The following is a 22,173-nucleotide window of genomic DNA, read 5'->3' as shown; positions in this document are numbered from 1 at the left end:
TTTCACACCTGAGTGACGCAGCTGAGTCACATAATTTCTTAGTGTAGACCGGGCCTGCCTCAATCTCCCTGAATGCTGGAATGCTTTGAGGAGTCTCATCTCAGTTACACTGGTGAAAATGGCTTCCTTGGAGTCACTGTAGAGACACACTGTTGTAAACAAGGGCAGCATCCGACCCTTTTATTGCTCCTCTCTGAATTCTCCTCCTGACTCATCCATCACTACACCTTCTTGCCCGGGACTAAGCAGAGTATTCTAGCGATGGTCTCACCACTGCCAGAGAATCCTATCCGTTTTAAAACTCTAAATGGTGGCTGCCTTCAAGACTTGTACCCTGCACCTGGTACTGATAAGTCTCTGCGCTCACACACCTGCTCTGCACTTCAACCTCATGTCTGAAGTCAGCAGCTTGCTTTTGCCAATGTTGCTTTTGCCAAGCAGAAGGTCCTGCAGTGTGGAACTTGCTATCTGCTTAAATCCACAGTCTTTGTGGATTTTCTAAAATATGTTAATGAAGTATTTTAAAGCTTGTCTTTCTCAAAGGGTGTTTTTAGAAAGACCAGTACTGGCTCTAGGTCTGTGTTCTTCCCTTCTAACCCCTCTGGTTTTCCCTGTATAATCAGATACACACAAACGAGAGTATGTATGAGGGGGGTGGGATTTGATTCTGTTTTTAGCACTCTGGATTTGTTTTTATTCTGTTGTATGGCTCCCTGAGCCTCCTGGGTCCATATAAATAACATTAGTATTATTTCTATGAGGTAATATCTTTTATTGGACCATTACCTCACCTACCTTTTCTCTCTAATATCCTGGGACCAACACAGCTACAACAACACTGCATACATATTATTTCTATGGACAAGCTACATCATCCATATGCCTTGTAATGATGGAGGACCCACACCCTCACCCCAGACAAAATGAATGGGATTTCCCTTTACAAAGAGGTTATACATTTAGTTAGCTACCCCAGCAATGAAAGGGTCAGAGGCATCCCTTCTGAGGCAAAGGCCTGTAAAAAGACAGTGGTGAGTATGGTTTTGTTGCTTTGAAGGGACTATGTATAGACCCTCATGCTGAACTATGCTTTTTTCACAAGAGACTGACCAGATGATGCTTCCAATGCCCAACTCCCAAGAGTGAAAGGCTGACTGCAGCTTTGCTATTTAATTTATTGATTAAAAAACCTCATGAAACTTTTCAACAGCTAGTCAGAGCTGGATCGTCAAAACCTACAGTCCACATAAGCCAGGGCAGCCTGCCAAAGCAAGCTGCATGCAGAAGGAAGCAGTCAGCCAAGCAGCACGTGTTCTGTTTGCTAACAGCTAGCACTTACCCTATATACACAGAGTAGGCCATCTGCATATTATGACAGAACAGTAAAAATTCAAGTCAGGAGCAAGACCTTCATTTAGTTAACAACAACACCACGATGAAAGGAAGTGCACAACAGTGACTGCACACCTCTTGTGGGATCAGGCAGTTTCACATGGGATCCTTATTTGTTTCATGGTGACACCAACAAATACAACATACCCATGCAACATACCCACTGTGGAAGGACACAGGTAACTTGAGGCAGCACTGCACATACCACCAGCAGCAGAGATGTGCACTGCATTAGGAAAGCCTTGTTCTCCTAACTGCCAGAGGGCTGAGCACCCATTACTCCCATCAAAGTTGGGTAACTCAGGCCAGCATTACTTTAGATAGATCTGGGGGGTGAGCTAGGTTCCAGAAAGGACCATACAGCTCTCAGACAGCTGTCCTTAACATCAAAGCCATTTGTATGGGCATACTTCAATAGTGCTTTCCCTCAGTTATATCTTACACTTGCCCCCCAGCACATGCAGGACTCTGTGTATCAAATAAAAGCTTTCCTTCTCACTCCACCTCTCCCCTATATGTTAAGCTACTGCAGGATTATTCCAAAGGGCATCCCTAAGAAATTCCTCTGGTTGAGAGGAAATGGGTCTAAATGATTAGTGCAAAGAACCCAGGAGTAAGACTCCTGGATTCCGTTTTCAGCTCTCATTGTAACTAGTTGTCTGTCTTGAACAAGTCAAGTTATTAACCATTCTGGGCTTCGGTTTCCCTGTAGAGGGGATGCAGTCCTATCTGTTGTGCCCTCCTCTCAGGGTCAATGCTTGCAAAGTGCTTGAGGGACCTCAAATAAATGGTGTTACATGCTGCAAGTCCAAAGTATTATTTGTCCCCCTAGCGATAATTACAAATAGATAACACTCTTATTTTCTGGGAAGAAGCATGGTGTGAGGGGTGGATAAAGGTATATTCTCAGTATTCTCAGGGCAGGCCTTTCCCACCCCAAACCATACCAACTCAGCCACTGGCTTCAAATTTGGAGTTTCACATATGGGGGGGAATCAACGTGGAGCTAACTTCGCCTTTCTGGCAGAAGGTCTTGCAGAAAAATTCCTGGTCACAAATCAGGCCTTTTTCTAAGTCCCCAGAGGTAAATGCCTCAGCATTTGTTAGAGGCTTTAAATGCGTGAAGAAAGGAGCTTAACTGGTAAAAGGAAAAAAAATCCTTCAGAGACAAGCACATGTGTATGCTAAACACGTGCCTAGCCACAGTACAAATCAGTTACAGCTCGCTGGAAAAATGAGCAAATAGAGCAGGACATTTCAGATTAAACTGTCAGTAGGAATACAGACTGGCCTCTGTGCTGAGGTCAGAGAACTGAAGGGAAACAAAATTAATACAAAACAGATCCCACACGCTAAGATTTTCTCTTCCTTAAATTACATTTAAACTTCAATAGGATGTTCTCTGTCAGGGGGAATAAAAACATACAAGGCAGCATATGCTGAGCAGAAGGGTCATTCACTTTCCACACTGCCTGCGATTCCTGACATAGCATGGCAGAGATGCAGCAATCTAATACTGTACTAGCTTCCAAAGCCCATTTCAATTTCGGAAGGGAAGAGCCATTATAACTCAGAAATGAGTCTCCACATTACTTCACTCTCCTCTAATAGACTCATCAAGGTGAAACAGGTAGGTACCATTTCCTTTCAAATCATCATTTATGATAAAATCAAGGTCAGGGATGCTGCAGAACTGCATTGTGTGTCTACCAAAAGCCATCTTGGATTTGGCAATACTGTCTGCTACACAAAGTTCCGGAGGTAATTAGATGAGAGAGTACATTGAAAAGGAAATTGCCCAAAGGATACTCAAATGGGCTATACAATGGCCTAAAGCATCTAAATTAAACGTCTCCCACAACCTTACAAACTATGGCCATGCCCGGTGATAAGAGTAACAATAACAACAACTTTGCCTTTCTATAGCATCTTTAATCTAAGAATCCCAAAGCACTTTACAAACTTTCATTAGGCCTCACAACATATGTGTGAGGTTAAGTACAGATAGATACATTATACCCACTGGAGAGATGGGAAAACCTGGCACAAAGAAGTCCTCAAAATCTTAATGAGTCAATGACAGAGCTGAAAATAGAAGCAAGAAGTCTTGAGCTCCCAGTCCATTGCTTTAACCATTAGTCCACGCTCTATTTCTGGACAAAGCAGTAACAGTTCTTGGAAAAGAGGTCCGGCTACTGCATTTGTGCACAGCGTAGGTCAGGTCAGCTTGGTGTATTGAAAATATAATTGGTTTATCACAGCAGCAGCAGCACTAAGACTAAAACACCGGGAGCCCTGTGCCAGAATTCAGCAATATTTATTTATTTTAGTGTTTTTCAGATGCCCCTGCCACAGTTTCTCTGGGCACATGCACTGTACAGAAAAAGAAGATATAAAATCAGCATAACAAGAGCTGGTTAAATAACAGCTGCAGAGAGGAGGCTAGAACACACCTCTCCACAGGATAATGGAGTTTGATGCTAACAGCACCTAATATAAAGGAGGATGTTACTTACCTGTAACTGGAGGTTCTTCAAGATGTGTGGTCTCTATCTGTATTCCGCTGTGGGTTACGTATGTGCATCATGTGCCTGGAGTTGGAGAATTTGAAAGTAGTCTCTGTTGGTCCACACATGTGCCCTGGTTTGCCTCGTGCTCCTGACCCAAGCGATAAAGGGTGGGGTGGACCTCCCACTTCTTCAGTTCCTTCTCCATCATGAATCAGATAAGATCCAAAGCAGAGGGAAAAGAAGGCTGGTAGTGGAATATATATAGGGACTATACATCTTGAACAACCTCTAGTTACAGATAAGTAACCTCATCATCTTCTTTGAGTTATGGTCCCTATTGTATTCCACTGTAAGTGATTGACAGACAATACCTAAATAGGTGGATGGTGTGAGGATTAGGACAGTAGGAGCGAGCAGAGATCTGCCTGTCCCAAATGAGGCATCTGCAGCCGTCTTGTACCAAAGTGTAACGTCCTGCAAATGTGTGGACGGAGCTCCATGCGGTCACTTTACAAAGGTCTACGAGGGGTACGTCCTGAAGAAAGACTATAGTTGTGGTGTGCGCTTCGACCCCCATGAGGGAGCAGGGGGGAAGGTTTGAGAGCTGATAGCAGGTAGTATGCAACCAGGTATCCATTTGGCCATTCTCTGGATGAAGATGGCGTGACCTCTGACTCTTTGCTATAGCAACAAACAACCTCAGGGACTTTCTGAATGATCTCGTTCTCTGCAGGTAAAAGGCCAAAGATTGCTGAACAAAGAGTGGAGCCCAGGCTCTTTTGCAAACACTTGTGGTTTCGAGAAGAACACAGGTAAATGAATGGATTGGTGAAGGTAAAATTCCAAAACCACTTTAGGGATACATTTGGGGTGTAAGTGTAAAGAAACCTTATCTTTGTGAAATATACTATATGGAGTGTGTGCCATCATTGCCCCAGGTTGACCAACCCTCCTTGCCCATGTGATGGCTATGAGAAAAGACCTTCATGGAGAGGAGCAACAAGGAGCAAGTCACTGAGGCTTCAAAGGGGAGCCATATAAGAACTGAAAGAATGAGATTCAGGTCCTTTTGGGTGTCCTCTTTCAAGGAGGGGGGAAAATTCTTATCTGGCCTTTCCAGAATGGAGTGGTTAGCAGGTATGCGAAAACAGTGTAGCTCTTGGTAGGGGGACGAAGGAGGCACACAAGCTGATTATCAGAGGCACTCACACTTCCCAGGTCCTGGCCACTGGTCCAGGGGGCTCTGCATTTTAATTTAATTTTAAAATGAAGCTTTTTAAACATTTTACAAACCTTTTTTACTTTACATACAACAATAGTTTAATTATATATTATAGACTTATAGAAAGAGACCTTCTAAAAACATTAAAATGTATTACTGGCACGCAAAACCTCAAATTAGAGTGAATAAATGAAGACTCGGCACACCACTTCTGAAAGGTTGCCGACCCCTGGTCTAGGATGAGTGGGATACCCATAGTTATGGTAGAACACCTCTCTGCTGCATCCAGGATGAGAAGCATTTCCAGCTAGATTCGTAACATTTCCTAGTTGAGTCCTTTCTGTTATTAGAGAGGAGCACACCTATTCTACAGCTGATGACTATCCAAATACCATGCCCTGAGATGAAGCAGCAGGGGATTGAGGTGTCTCATCCTGCCATTGCACGGGATTGGAAGCTCAAGGAATATTGTGAGGGTAATCGGGGGACGAGATGACAGGCGCAGGAGGTTGGGGAATCAAAACTGTCTGGGCTAGAAAAGGACGATCAGGATGACTGTCACTCTGTCCTATCAGATCTTGTGTACCACTTGCAGCGGAAGCGATAGATGAGGGGCACAGTTGAAATGGTCTGACCAGGGAAGAAGGAGAGCATTACCCTGGGAGCAGTAACCTAGGACTCCTCTGGAGCAATGAGACTCACTTGGTGTTGGCCTGGGAAGCAAACAGATCCCTGGTTTGGTTTCCCATTGAGTGAAAATATCATTAAGCACAGTGTCATGAAGTTCTCACTCATGGTCAATTGCGAAGTGCCCGCTGAGGGAGTCCGCACGCACATTCTGTGTCCCCAGAAGGTAGGATGCAGATAGGGTGATCTGATTGCTGATGCACCAGCTCCAGAGATTGACTGCTTTTGCACATAGGGAGGCAGATCTTGCTCCCCCTGTTCGTTGATGTAGATTTTGTTTGACAGCATGAGGACATGGTGAGAGTGGATGAAATGAAGAAAGGACTTGCAGGTCTTCCCTACTGCCTGTAGTTCCAGGACATTGATTTGCATTCTGGACTCTCAAGATGTCTACCTTCCCTGTGCTATGTGGTTGCCCATATGGGCTCCACAACCTAGTAAGGACACATCCATAAGGATGGGCTTGTCCAGTGAAGAGGGGAAAAAGGAGACCCCTATGCATACATGATGAGGATTTGTCCACCACAGGTTGGACGACAATTCCTTGGAGGGAAGGTCAATGTGAGTTCACAGACTGGCAGCTTGGGGAGTAAACCAACTGTAGCCATGCCTGAAGGCAACAAAGCTGAAGTCTTGTGAATGGAGTGACATAGGTGCATGAGGCCATGTGGCTGGGGAGAGACAAACATGTTTTGAACTTTACTTGAGGGTTGCTCGTGATGTAAGTTATGATATCATTCATGGTCTGTATCCTGTCTGTGAGCAAATACACTCTGGCAATAATAGACTTCAAGGTTGCCCTGATTAAGTTCAAAGATTGTGTGAGGGCAAGAACAGATTTTTTGATGTTCTCGCTAAGCCCCAGTGAGGAAAGGAGATGGAGCATCATAGAGGTTGGCATAATGGCTTTCCAGCAAGTTCAGGCAGCAAGGAGCCAGTCATTGAAGTAAGGGAAAACAAGGAGGCCATGACATCTGACGTGAGCTGCTACCACAGAAAATACCTTGGTAAAGACTCTGGGGGCAGTAGCTATCCCAAAGGGTCAAACTCTATATTGGAAATGGTCTCAGCCCACTGGAAATCTGAGAAACTGCCTGCGGGTGGGATGAATATTGACATGAAAGTATACATCCTTCATATCAAGAGCTGTGAAACATATGCCCTTTTCTAGAGATGGAATTATCACTGCCACTGAATGGGTTACCTAGGGAGGTGGTGGAATCTCCTTCCTTAGGAGTTTTTAAGGTCAGGCTTGACAAAGCCCTGGCTGGGATGATTTAATTAGGGATTGGTCCTGCTTTGAGCCGGGGGTGGGACTAGATGACCTCCTGAGGTCCCTTCCAACCCTGATATTCTATGATTCTAATATAACCACACAAAATTTGAGTTTGTGAATAAAGTGATTGAGGTGGCAGAGGTCGAGGACTGATCTCCAGCCACCCTTCTTCTTGGGTCTGAGGAAGTGGGTTGAGTAAAACCTGTCCCTTGATATTGTAGAGGAACGCATTATATTGTTCCTTGAATACGGTCATGAAAGTGGTCCCCAAAGAGGGATGGGGAGGAAAGTTTTGGAGGTGGTAGCATTGCAAACTTGATTGTACAGCCAGAGTGGATGACATTCAGCATCCACTTGTCCGCTGTTATCACACTCTGGGTGTTAAAAAAGCGTGCTAAACGACCTCCAAATGGAGTATTGGAATTGGGAGGTATTGTTCTCAGTGATTCACGGCTCTCAAGCCGTGTCAAAAATACCATTGAGTCGGGGGCTGGGATTGGGATGTCAAGCTGGTGCAGAGGGCATAGGGAAACTGGACTTTTGACTCTCTGCTTTTTACACAGTGGTTCGTAAGATCTCTGATGGCAGAAATGTTGGGTCCTGTATCTCAGTGAGATGGATTGGTGCAGGAAGGTGTGTATATACCTAAGGGTCAAAGGGTAGCCTTAAAGTCTTTCCGAGTATGTAAGGACTCATCCATATTCTGACTGAAGGGGTGAGTTTCATTGAAGGAAAAGTTCTCAATGGTACTCTGGACCTCCCTGGGGAACCCTGAGGCATGGAGCCAGGACTCCCACCACGTAATGAGGGTGGCAGCCAGGACTCGAGAGGAAGTATCGGCTGCATCAACTGCAGACTAGCTATTGGTTTTCTTTACTCTATGAGGGCCTGGAAATGAGAACAATCCTGCTGTGGGAGGCTCTTTGCAAATTCCTCAAACTCAGCATAGTTCAGGAAATCATATTTAGCAGTAGCGCTTGATAATTGGCTATCCTGAACTGAAGACTGGAGGACAAGAAAGACTCTCTCTTGATCAGGTTTGGGCATTTACTCTCCTTGTCCACAGGGGTAGAACTGGCATGTTGTTGCCTGGACCTTTCTGAAGTGATCTGAACCACCAATGAGTTGGGAGCTTGGTGAGAGATTAAGAACTCTAAACTCTTAGTTGGTACATAATCATGTCTTTCTGCTCCTTTGGGAGTAGAGGCACAGGTGACAGGGATGTGCCACACAGTTCTGGCTGGCTCCAGTATGACCTCATTGACAGGGAGGGCTATTCTTATAGGTTCAGAGGGGTGGAGGATGTCCCAGAGCTTGCGTTGGGAGTCCTGAGTCTCTTCTAGTGGAAGCTGAAGTTACTAGCAACTCTATGGAGAAGGTCTTGGAACTGTCTAAGGGGATGGATGGGCTGGGAAGGGAATACCTAAACCATTGCTTCATCCATTGATGATAATGGCAGCTTGATCAGTTCCAGCAGAACCGCTGGAATTGGAGCGTAGTACTCCTTTTCTATCGGATTGGGGGTAAATTCAATGGTCCCCCTTGTAGGGGAGGCATGTGGCAACTCTCTAGTGGATCAGATAGATTGTGAAGGGGGATACTGGTGCCAAGGTCCCCAATATTGCCAGTAGGTGGGATTGACAGGTGGTGTTGGGGGTCCCCATGGCATGGGGTACCAATGACTCTTAACCAGGTGAGGCGTTGGTTGGTACCAAGGTTGTGGGTCTCCTGGGGAGTGGCAATACAGGAGGAGTGGTTCCTATGATGGTTCTGAGTCTCCTGAGGAGAAAAATGGCAGACTCAGGTTCCAATGGTAGTGCTGATGAGGATGTGTAAGTCCTGTATGTTAGGGGTGATAAGCTCTGTCCCTCTGGCAGGTCTCTAGGAGGTGAGATAAGCTCTCTGGAAATGGAGGGTCCTTATGGAGGAGGGGATTCAGGATCAGAGACAGTGAAAATGTTCTGAGGTATGCCCATGGATCCGGACCTCCCTTTCTGTCTGGGCTGCCAGTGCTGGTGATGAGGATGGTAGCTACTGGTGGTCTGCCTTTGGCAGCGCTACAGTGCCTTGTGTCTTGGGAGGAGCCAGAGACAATGGTACTGATGGAGTGCAATGTGGAGCCGGCACAGCCCTATGTTTCAGGGTTTTCTTATCAGGTTTATGGGACTTAGGATGTATGACATCCTCCTGGGCCAATCTGGTGGGTTTGCTCGTAGGCACATCTGGTATCTTCGGAATGGACTTAGAGGAAGATTTAGGCCCATGCTTATGGGAGTGCTTCCTGATCTCCTGACTCGGCCCCAATCTGGGTCTCTGGGAGTAGATCCGCCAGCACCAGAGTAGAACGACTTAACAGCAGGAGGCACACTCCTCACTGATTCAGGCTGATATATAGGGTGGGGACCCCTAGACTGGGTCCAATTGAGGCCTCATGGCCATCTCCAAGAAGTACTTATGGAGCCTCTTGGGTACGGCTAGGGAAAGACTGACAAATGCTTTACAAATCTGCAAGGTGAGCGTCTCTCAAGCAGTTAAGGCAGTGATGGTGGCTGTCACTGACCGAGAAGAACTGCAAGTAGGAGGTGCAGCGTTTGAAACCTGGAGTTCTAGGCATAGTCCGCGGAGTGCCTGAATGAGGTATGGGGGGAAGCAAATGGGAGAACAACCTCAGTAGCCTAAACTAATTCTAAAACAAATTATAACTGTCAAAACTACTAAATCTATTAAACATCTAAAAGACATATTTACAGCTAAAACACTACTGTTTTTCAGAAACGACGGCAGAGCTGAGGACAATAAAGGTTCCAACCCAGACCATGTGGTGGTTAGAAGGAACTGAAGAGGCAGGCAGTCTGCCCTACCTTTTATCATCTTGGTCGGGAACACAAGGTGAGAGAGGGCTGTATGCGCGGACGACTCTGGAATTTCTGAGATAAAGGGAAGCTGTGTCTGTATGTGCTTTACTCAAACACTTCATAGTTTCGTCTCCACCATACTATGTTCCTGATATAGAAAGAAACAAAGCAAACCTACTGCAAATAGAACCAGAAGTTATTACCTCAGTGTTGGGCACCTTAAGGCTTATACAGCTGCCACCAGCATATACAACTCTGCTTTGAAATCTAATCACTCTTCTATTCCTGGATTCCTCTATGATAAGATTACTTTCCAGCTCTCATTATCTGAGAACAATTTCCTATATAACAAGTTTGCCTTGTGAATTACACATCTCAAGCTATGCAGCTCAAACGAGGAAGAGATGAAACTATCACACTGCCCTTTCCACTGTACTGTAGGTGCACAAAAGTGTTGAGGAAGCCCTAGGTCAGGAAGCCTTTAATAATTAAACCTTATTAAAGGCAAAGTGGGGGGGGGGGAACCAGGTGAAGTACTTGGATACTATAGTAGCTCACGTTTCTTGCTGTAGTCAGATGGAGTCAGCCTTAGACCATCTCTACACTTGCAGAGCATGCAGGATAAGTGTAGCTACATGCCACAGTGAAAGGCAGGCTGTGTCCTCCACACTCACCAAGGTGTGTAGCTACAAGTAGCAGTGGAAGGCTCAGGCAGGGGGAAATGGAGAGTACGGCTCTTGCAAGGAGGAGTGGTCAGAGCCTTTCCCTGCTTCCTTCCTCCTGCCAGCAGCATAGAACACTGTTTGGGTATGTAGAGAACTAGGTAGGGCAGTCTACTGGCCTAAGCCATACCTCACTGTCTACACTGTTATTTATACCCATACTAGCTGGGCATGCAGCACCTATACACGCCTTCCCCCAGGCATATCTGGCATATGCAGTAAGCCCACATCGTCAGATTGCTCTCCCAGCATCTGTCTGCAAGCTCAACTTTCCCTACCAACTGCTTTGCTGTGAGACATCTGCTCCCCTCCATTCTGCACAACTTTAAAGATGACCCTCCCTAGTATCAACACCCTGATCTAACACATACAGCAGATCCCAAAGTCCTCCCCCTGCCTTCTCCACCAGTGGCAAGAGCCCTATTGCAACCTCCCACCTGACTACATCCTCCTGACATCCTCTCCTCTCAAGGGAGGGGTGAAAAACGGCATACCCTCTAACTCAACTGTACTGGCAGGATGCAAAAGTCAGCTTGAGACCCCTGTACATCATCACTCTGCACTATCTACAAAGGAAGAGAAGTGAGTACTACAGTCTGCTACTGATCAAATCCCCAATACAACTCATTTCCTAAAGGAGAACACAAGGTTTGTTCTCAGTATGACGTCAGCAATCCAGTTTTTTCTTTTAATTCTAACTTCCTGAAGAACTAAACTGTCATGCATTTGTGCTTGGAAGATAAAGCTGGCTGAAATGACCAAAAGCCTCATCACTGTTCAGGTGTCATGGGAAGGCAGGTGGATCGATGGAATCCTGGAGCCTTAAATGTCGCATATGAATAAATCAGTAAAAAAAAAAAAAAACTAGCGGGGAAAAACAAAAAAACAGTGAAAACATGTGAGGGGAAAACATTAAAGAATTTTTGCTTTGTGATCATACCTAGCAAAACCATGTGCTGTGCGGGATGCGCGGAGCTTTGGACAGCTGCCATTTCTATACTGACATATAGGGCATACATAATATTATATACACAGGACCAGATTCTGTCACCTTTACTCACATTGAGTAGTGCCTTACTCTACAAGCAGTTGCACTGAAATCAGTGGGAGCACTCATGAGTAAGGTACTTCTCAGCACGACTAAATATATCAGAATCTGTCCCACAGACAGCATGCAACACACAAGTCCAATCCAGAGACTCAAACTCCGTTAGAGAACTGAATCTCACACATTTTATCAGTAATTTTCACTTGTCCCAAACCTCCCTGTACACACCCAGCATGCCCTCCTAGGACTGCTATTGCTCGACAGATACTGTCCTGACATGGGGCACCTCCCCCTTACTTGGGGCAGAGCCATGATCCAGTCATAAGTGAATAAAACTGACTTTAAATACAAACAAATACTTTTTCCAGGAATCAGTTCTATTGTGTTAAATACTTTAAAAACCCTCCAAAGTGCCCATTCTGAGCATGAATCTGGAAGTAGCATAAAGAACAGAAAATGATCCATAGATCTTGGGTGAGGCAGTAGGAGGGTGTGGCTAAGCTCACACCCCCGAGTAAATGGAAGAGTGCAGTCCCAGTTGGCATTATGTGTTGTCTAAAATTGGGTGGTCCATCGCGACATGTGCAAGGTGGCTCCCTCCAATCACATCGCTAAGCGGTATGTGCTGTGCTGACTACATCTTCTACCAGCACATATGAAATGCAAAGGGCAACACTTTGCAGTTGTGGCCTATAAAGCCTCCTCAAATGGTGTGTAAAAAAAAAGGCAGCGCCAAGCCGCTTTTATAAGGTAGGTCAACACATCTGCTGAAAAGGAAAGGCATTAAAATATGCTCCCACTAAAGCCCATGTGTTTACCAATACCTCTGCATGTTTTTGGAGGACCACCTACTCCAGGGTGCCTCTCTACTTGTGGTTAAAATCACAAACACAAAATTTTTCAGTGCATTGGCCCGTCGTTCTGCAACAAACTGTTAACGTTTCTAACTATGTTGTGTTTAATTTTTCATAAACAACACCCAATGTGTTTCTCCCATTGGCGCACACCCAAAAGCAACTTTCTGTATTCCAAACAAATGCCTCCTCCTTCACAGTGTTAAAACACACATTTAACCTAAAAAAAAAATGCTTTTGCAACAGCCATCCAAATGGGCCATCTATGTCAACAAAAAAATGTGTTATGCTATGTTACTAATAAAGCCAAAAGTCATTATTAGCTGGTATATGCAATGTTGTTGTCCTAACAATCTGGTGCACGCTGTATTACTGTTTCGGTAACATACCAACAGTAACTCTTGCCACCGTATCCCAGGGAGGGGAGAGGGTGGAAACCTAAGTAGTGACCCCTTTCAACAAAATGTTGATTCCGGGTCAAGGGGGGGAATGTCCCAAGGGAGTCCCCTGGGAAGGCAGATCAGCACTGTATATTGCTAACGCTGTTGCAAGCATTGCAAAGCATTTTGGGGAGGGTCAAAGACATGTGAGTGGAGAATGGAAGATTCCTTTGCAGAAGTACAAAAGGCCAAAAGAGGAGGAGGAGAAAGAAGAAAACAGAGAATGGGTTAAATCAACACTGCAGCTAGCAAGCTCAATCCGAAGATAAGATGCTGCCCCCACCCAAGGACACTGCTCAAGCCGAGAAAGACGGAGGCTTGTATACGCCCAAGCGGCCACGAAAAGAGAACTAAGTTAAGCAAAGCTGCAAAGATAGCAGCGAAAACAGAGCAAATGAGGCAACGTTGGTGAAGGCCAACAATAGGGAAAACAAATTCTCCAAAGCTGGTGTGTTTTGGGCAGCCAAGAAGGCCACGACAAGCGGAATGGGACCGATACAAAGAGCACCAGGCACAGAGGGCCCTGGATGACAAAGGAACCCAGGACTTAAAAACCCTCCCGAGAACTGGAGCAATTTGGAGATTACAGCGGATTCCCCGGATGACCTGGGCCCAGGGCAAGAACTCCCGTCCACCCATCCCTCTCTTCCTCTTACATTACACCCAGGCCTGGCCAGTTTTGGGTAGTGTGTGTGTGAGTATGAAAGTGGGTTAGGGCTCGGGGATCTAATGCTTTCTTCTTTTCCTGAGTGACGTGGGAGCGTTCCCAGCACACACTGCAGTATTTTATTATTTTATTACTAAAGCTTTAAAATTTAAACACTTCATGGGTTACGTCATCTCCTCCCCCAAACAATCCTGTGGTGTCAGCCTGATCACCTGAGGCTCCAGGCAGCTTGGTAACAAAGATCTGTCACACAGAGGTGTCCGAGAGCAATCAGTTCTTTACTAGTTAAATAAAAGACAGTGCAGAGCAGATACTGGAACAAGACACTTTAAGAACGCAAGTATTCTTGTTTTATCAGTTTTCCAATTTCCTCTTTCCTCAGAAGTTTTATAGATCCCGATCTTACTTGTGAACTTACTTTAACTGTGAACCCTAAATACTTGCATCTACAAAAAGCTGTATCATCAGCTGGAGAGAGAAGTGGATTAGCGTATAGACAGGCTGCAGTTCAGGAAATTTGTTCCATCCCTAACACACATGCAGGATAATTCTGTGAGTTCTCTTGTACTGTATACAGAGTGCTACCTACAAAGAGCCATCTCAAACTTGAGTCACACAGGGTATTTCTTTGTACAAAACCAGACATTTTGTTTCAGCTGCTAGAGGCATATGAAACCTTAAGAATGTGTGCTGCTCTGAAAAGCTCCCAATTTGCTGATTAATTTAATTTCATTTGCATATCAAAGCATTACCATTACACAATATGAGCTTAATGAGAGTCTGGCGGGATAGAGACTGGAGCTAGGGATAGTCCAAATCAACCAGTTCCATCAATTATTTTTTAAATTAACAAGACTCAAGAGTTCTGCTGCTTGATGTGTTCTGCAGGAGCTTGTGGCAGCTGGAAACCCTGAAATTGGTTCCAAAAGGTTAATCTTTACTATCTAGGCCATTTCAATCTTCCACTACCATGTCAAATGGAAGCTGATGACCCGGCTGGGCAGATGGCAGATTGCCAGTCTGTGCACCAGGGTGAACAGAACAAGCAACATCAATGCCTTTTACAAAAACTGTCAGATCAGTAACCCAAATTGAAGATGCCAAATTGCAAACAACAAATTGCTGAATGGGATGGCTGGATCATTGTTTTAAAAGAAGTTCTGTGCATACAGTGATCCACCTTCTGACACAGCCTACTCAGTTATTTAGAATCCAAATGTGGCAAGCTTCATTTGGACAGGAAAACTCTCAGTGCTGATGGCTGTCAAGGAGCTTGCATTCGAGGTAAAGCTCTGAATCTGGTGCATAAATGAAGTTAACGAGCCTCAACATTCGGGTAATACTCAAGGGGCAGAGTCCTTGAGTTACCTGAAGAAATCATAGTTCTGTCTCCTAAGTGCTCTGCAATGGTAACTGCTGCTGCACTGTGAAAATGTATAATCATAATCATTAGCATTTATAAAGTCTGAAACCTTTACTAATAGTCTGAGGGCTTCTCTCTCTCTCTCAAGCAAGAGTCTCAATTAACATGAATTAACATTAAAATCATACAATACTGTTTTAGAACTCCAGAGCTTTGTCTCAATAGAACGGGTAGTCCATCCGGTCACACATGCACACAATACCACGGTTTTTTCAGAGGAATGTTTTAAATGTATTTAAACTCTAATTGTATGCAGTGTAGTGTAGCTGTGTCAGTCCCAGGATACTAGAGACAAGGTGGGTGAAGTAATAGCTTTTACTGGGCCAACTTGTCTCTCTCACCAACAGAAGTTGGCCAACAAAAGTTATTACCCCACCCATCTTGTCTCTTTAAACTCTAAATGGTCAGTTTTGTGCTATGGTTAATTGGCACAAATGCAGTGCGAGATTATCAGAGGTCTAAATAAAGTGCATAGCAGTGACCTGAGTCACCTGACAAACAGTCATAACAGAGAATGACTTGAAAGATCAGAACGGCACAAGCAGGCTGGAGTCACATGGTGCTCAGCTGCTCATAAGAGAGCTGTGCATGTGCATTCACACTCTGCCACTAGGTACCACATTTTCTAATTACAGTATGAATAGACATGCAACCCCAAAGGGACTGTCAATGCAGCAATCTGGGCTAAGAAGGGGGGGCAGAGGCCAATATATTATCAAATACAATAACTCACAACACCACCACAGCAAGCAACTTCCGCTGAACTCAACCTCATCTGTCAGAGTAGAAGAAATTTAGTCACGGAGGAGACTGAACAGAATTTCAAGCTGATAAATGAAGAGGTCAGTCAAGATTAACCTTGGGTGTGCTAACTTGCCACCTTTCCAAAATGGTCAGACTGAGCTCTGACTTGAAATATAATGGGTTTCCTTAGAAGCATGGAGATTTGGGAAAGGGAGGGATCCATGATGCTTGTTACTTCTCAGCTTCATTTAATGGGTCTTAGAGGACTCAACCTCTTCCATTTCCTCTTGACACGTCCCCCAGTCAGGATGTGCTGCAACTGATGCTCACACACAATCTGCTATACCACTAACAGATTGTAAGACTAGAAGAGGGAGGTTTCATTCTTTAATTCACAGAATGGGTTTTTCAGGCTTCTTCGGTATTTGACAGTTTCCTGATAACCTTAAGAAGTAGCAAGTGCTTACTTTCCAAAGCTTGTTCACCCTATTATCAAAAGCTGAAGCAGACATTCCTAAATACCACCTCAGGGTCTTGGATGAGTGGTTTGAAATGAAGTGATATCATCTTGGAGACAAAGTCAATCACACAACCAATAAGCCAGTCAAACTCAGAAAAAGGAATACAAAGCTAACTACTGTGATAGTGAGGCCTGAGCAAAGCTTTCAGCTAGACTCCATAGAATACATTCAACCCTGTGAGCTAGGGCCATAAAACTTTCACATTTCAAATCCCAGCTAACAGTATCTCTATTAAATAATTCATTGTGACAGTGCTTCACACTTAGAAAGCACTTTTCATGTAAGGATCTCAAGGCACTTCACAAAGGCTGATCCTCACAACTTCCCACAGATGACTGTTATCTTCCCCATTTCATAGAAAGGAAAGGTGAGGTGCAGATGTTTTAGTGACTTGCCCAAGGTTGCACTCAGTCAGTGGAAGAGTAAAAAATAGAGCCCAACGCTTCTGACTCCCAGTCCCCTGCTCTAGCCACTGGAAAGACTCCTGCAGACAGGGCAATTCATAACAGCACATGCACCACTGGCAGAGAGACTTAATTCTCTTCAGGTTCTACACTGTAAGTTCACACATGTAAAATGGTCTCAAGTAGAATTTCAGTGGCAATTTTACACAAAGCTAAATTACTGAGCCAGTGCACAAAATGGTCATATTTATTAGCATGTATTTTTGAACAATTCAAAGAACTAGTCTCTACGTTTTGCATTCTATTTTCAATATCATCAGCTCCTCCATCACTTGAGAATTTTTCATTGGATGCTCTGTCTGGAACAGAAGTTTAATGAAGGAGATATTATCTATTAAACTTCAGCAGCATGCTTGGGGCATTAGATACACCTCTACTCCTATATAACACGACCCGATATAACACAAATTCGGATATAACGCAGTAAAGCAGCACTCCAGGGGCGTGGGGATGCGCACTCCGGCGGATCAAAGCAAGTTTGATATAACGCGGTTTCACCTATAACGCGGTAAGATTTTTTGGCTCCCGAGGACAGTGTTGTTTGGGGGTAGAGGTGTATATAGCCCTATGTATATAACATTATGTATACTGAGGGGGACCCAGCACTGTGCATTCATAATCTAGACAAACAATACAGTGCAGTCCGAAAATGCATTGCACAATCTGAAGAAAGATTTGTTGAAAAGCGGGGCACATTTTTGGTTTTAAGTACACCAACAAAGACACTTCTTAGTGTAGAGGATTAGTAGCAAAAGACATCATGGAGAAAGTGTGCTTTCAGGAAGTATTTGAAGGTGAGGAGACCCACAATGGGAAAGAGAAGGGCTGACAGATGCAAGAGACTGCTAGAAAACAAGTGGGAACATGAGAGTGGAAGGGAGAAAGTTGCAAAGAGCCTGGCAAAGTAGAAGGCTTGGGTAGGAGGAGGGCAGCGCAGTGGAGTGATGCAGAGTCTTGAAAGGAACAAGACATTTAACCATAGCACAGAAGGAAAGGAAAACCTGAGGAGCGATTCAAAAAGCAATTCCTAGGATGCATAACCAATTTATTTCCCATCACAAGTAACTGAGAATATTAGAACGTTCAGGATCTCAGAGCATGTCTACACTACAGAATTAAGTCGACTTACAGCCACTGCAGGCTGATGTCCACACTACCCTCCTTCTGTTGATGGTGCACGTCCTCACCAGGAGCACTTCCACTGACTGAGAGGTAGGACTTTCAGTTCCACACAGTTCCCTGGCTTTTCGCCTCCCTGTTCCCCACCAGAAGCAGAGGGCTCTAGCTACCTGGCTTTCTTGTCAATTTCTGGGCTTCAGATACTGCGTTGCCCTAATTTACATCGACAAGCCCTACGTCTCTCGTGGAGGTGGAGTTAAGTCGGTGTAGTAAGGCACTTACAACAGCGGGACAAGGATGTAGTGTGTACACTGACATAATTAGGTCAACGTAAGCTGCCTTACATGGACCTATTTAGCGTAGACCAAGCCTTAGTCCCTTACTACTAAGCATGCAATTTTTCATTAGGCCTTGTCTACACTACTGCAGTAAGTTGAACTAAGTTATGCTACTCCAGTTATGTGAATAACATAACTGGAGTCGACGTAGCTTAAGTTCATTTACCACAGTGTCTACACTGCGCTGCGTCAATGGGAGACACTCTCCTGTTGATTTACTTTACTCTTCTTCTTCCAGTGGAGCACCAGAGTCGATCGGAGCATAGCTGCTGACTTCATGGATGTGCAGGCCTGGAGCACCCATGGTGAAAAATTAGCAGGTGCTCCACACCCACTGGGAGCTAAGCTCCCCCCATCTTCCCTCCTTCTCCCCCCCGCAGCATGCTGCATCCCCGCTCCTTCCCCTCCCTCCTTGCGTTTGCTGCCCCCTGCTGCCTAACAGCAGTTTGGCGGTGCTCAGGACTTTCCAGGAGGGAAGGGGAGGAGCAGGGATATGGTGCACTCAGGGCAGGAGGCGGAGAAGAGGCAGGGCAGGGGAATTTGGGGAAGGGGTGGAAAGGGGGTGGGGTGAGGGCGGTGCAGGGGCAGGAAGAGAGGGGGCCAGGGGCAGGGGGGTTGAGCACCCACTGGGCGGAGAAGTCAGTGCCTATAGACTGTAGAGCGCTCTGCGATCGATTTGGTGGGTTGTTCCTAGACCTGCTAAATCGACACACGCTGCATCGATTGCAGCAGCTCCAATCTACTGGCAGTGTAGACATGGCCTTAGAATCAGCCAGCGCCTCAAAGGGCTAGAGTGTAGCAAATCTGGTCTTTAAATTAAAACAACAAAACGGTGCTAGATATGAGCTTAAGAACTCCTGCTCTACTTCAGTACCAGGTAAATTGATTGAAATGATCATTTAAAATAGAATGTTATTTAAAACACCCAGATTAACACAATGACAGGGACAAACCTACATAGGTTCTGAAAAGAAAAAGCATACCTCTGTTCTACTAGAATCATTTCAGCGTGTCATCAGAACAACAAATACAACTGAAATGGCTGATAATTAAGAAAGACCATGAAAAACCCACAATCAGATCTTCACAAAAGGTTATTAAAAACTAAATAGTTATATGCACAGGCATCTGCTTCCTCTGAGCTCTAGGGGTGCTCAGCCCTCCCTCTTGGTCCAAGGCCCTACCTTTCCTCTTCCCACCCCTGCTCCACCCCCACCCTACCTTTTCCTGCCCCAGCTTCACCCCAGCCTATTCTCACCCTGTTCTGCCCCCTCCGCCAAGCATGCCCCATTCCCGCTCCTCCTCCTCCCTCCCAGTGCCTCCTGCATGCCGTGGAACAAATGATTGCAGTGGGCAGGAGGCGCTGGGAGGGAAGAGAGGGAGTTGGTCGGCAGGGCTGCCGGTAGATGGGAGGCACTGAGGAGCCAAGGGAGGGAGCTGGCTGCCGCTAGATGCTAAGCGCCCACTAATTTTTTTCCACAAAGTTGGCGCCTATGGTTATATGGTGAGATATAAAGTTTTGTCATGAATTAGAAACTGGCTAAGAGTCTGAAGACAAGAAGAACGCAGAAATAGACCATTTTCAGTATGGCAAAAGGTTAACAATGAGGTACCCCAAGATTCCGTACTAGGACCAGTGTACTGTATTTTTATTAAATACATACACAAATTATGTTAAAAGAAAGTTATTTTTAGGTGGCAAAAATCAAGTACTCAAAAGTTAGTAAATACAAGATTTACAGTTGCCTGTACAACCTTATTTCGGCCCCCTTGCACATCCCATGCACTCTATGAGCCAGGGTACTGTGGAAAAAAATAGCCTGTGATGAGGTCATTAAAGACTGTAGTATAATACAAGTATCAAAGGGGTAGCCGTGTTAGTCTGGATCTGTAAAAGCAGCAAAGAATCCTGTGGCACCTTATAGACTAACAGACGTTTTGGAGCATGAGCTTTTGTGGGTGAATACCCACTTCCTCAGATGCATGTAGTGGAAATTTCTAGGGGCAGGTATATATATGCTAGCAAGCAAGCTAGAGATAATGAGGTCAGTTCAATCAGGGAGGATGAGGCCCTGTTCTAGCAGTTGAGGTGTGAAAACCAAGAGAGGAGAAACTGGTTCTGTAGTTGGCAAGCCATTCGCAGTCTTTGTTCAATCCTGAGCTGATGGTGTCAAATTTGCAGATGAACTGAAGCTCAGCATCCCGGACACATCACACTATCCATTGTCTACAGCCAAGCACTGAGGTACAAGCGCATCTGCTCTAACCCCTCAGACAGAGACCAACACCTACAAAATCTCTACCAAGCATTCTCAAAACTACGATACCCGCACGAGGAAATAAGGAAACAGATCAACAGAGCCAGACGTGTACCCAGAAGCCTCCTACTGCAAGACAAACCCAAGAAAGAAACCAACAGGACTCCACTGGCCATCACATACAGCCCCCAGCTAAAACTCCTCCAACGCATCATCAAGATCTACAACCCATCCTGGACAATGATCCCACACTTTCACAGTCCTTGCCCACAGACAACCTGCCAACCTGAAACATTCTCACCAGTAACTGTACACCGCACCATAATAACTCTAGCTCAGGAACCAATCCATGCAACAAACCTCGATGCCAACTCTGCCCACATATCTACACCAGTGACACCATCACAGTACCTAACCAGATCAGCCACACCATCACTGGTTCATTCACCTGCACATCCACCAATGTATTATACGCCATCATATGCCAGCAATGCCCCTCTGCTATGTACATCGGCCAAACTGGACAGTCTCTACGGAAAAGGATAAATGGACACAAATCAGACATTAGGAATGGCAATATACAAAAACCTGTAGGAGAGCACTTCAACCTCCCTGGCCACACTATAGCAGACCTTAAGGTGGCCATCCTGCAGCAAAAAAGCTTCAGGACCAGACTTCAAAGAGAAACTGCTGAGCTTCAGTTCATCTGCAAATTTGACACCATCAGCTCAGGATTGAACAAAGACTGCGAATGGCTTGCCAACTACAGAACCAGTTTCTCCTCTCTTGGTTTTCACACCTCAACTGCTAGAACAGGGCCTCATCCTCCCTGATTGAACTGACCTTGTTATCTCTAGCTTGCTTGCTAGCATATATATACCTGCCCCTAGAAATTTCCACTACATGCATCTGAGGAAGTGGGTATTCACCCACGAAAGCTCATGCTCCAAAACGTCTGTTAGTCTATAAGGTGCCACAGGATTCTTTGCTGCTTTTATAGTATAATACATAAACTGTAAATCTGACATTTGTTCCTTCTGAGTGTTTGAATTTGCCACCTAAACAATGTTTTTGTAAACCAAGGTTTTTGTATGTAATTTTTTTAAAAGGAAAAAGTTACATGAGATTCTGTTGTGTGCAACTGTAACAATCCACCATGAATAATCAGCAGGGTTTGAATTCTGAACTTTCAACATTGCAGCACAAGCTGCTACCACTTGAGCTACAGGGTAACCTTACAGGAGCTGGCAACAGGAGAAGGATGGACGCTGTGTCCAGATGCTGGTCCTGGAGAGTCCTCTGAATGAGGACCGTCGAGTCCCCCCTTCTCTCTTTCTCTTCCCCCCACCATGCAGACACTGGGGGAGCTCCAGCTCTGTGTGGTGGTGCACCTAGAGGACGGGACAGATTTGGGGCAGACTGGTCGCTGGGACCATTTGCTGCATTTAGAGGGTGATTGAGGGAGCCTGGCCAGTTCTCTTGCACCCTGTCACCAGGAGATTAGTAATAGTGCCCTATGTGGTGACCCTTGAGGGGGACGGGGATCACTGTGACCATGTGCTGAGTCTAATGGAGGGAGCCTAGCCCAGCTCTCTTCACCCTACAGCTCCTCCAACAGCTCCTACGAGTTCAC

At 45.3% G+C, this 22,173-nt stretch overlaps 1 protein-coding gene across 11 annotated transcripts in view; it reads right to left on the bottom strand.

Moving 5' to 3' along the window:
• Window positions 1-22,173, bottom strand: part of PNPLA7 (patatin like phospholipase domain containing 7) — a 387,559-nt gene that overhangs the window by 66,521 nt on the left and 298,865 nt on the right. The window lies entirely within an intron of this gene.

Source organism: Gopherus evgoodei, chromosome 16 (genome assembly GCF_007399415.2).
Source record: "Gopherus evgoodei ecotype Sinaloan lineage chromosome 16, rGopEvg1_v1.p, whole genome shotgun sequence".
Classification (NCBI taxonomy): Eukaryota; Metazoa; Chordata; order Testudines; family Testudinidae; genus Gopherus; species Gopherus evgoodei.
The sequence above is the reverse complement of the archived record's forward strand: the minus strand, read 5'-3'. Positions and strand labels throughout refer to the sequence as shown.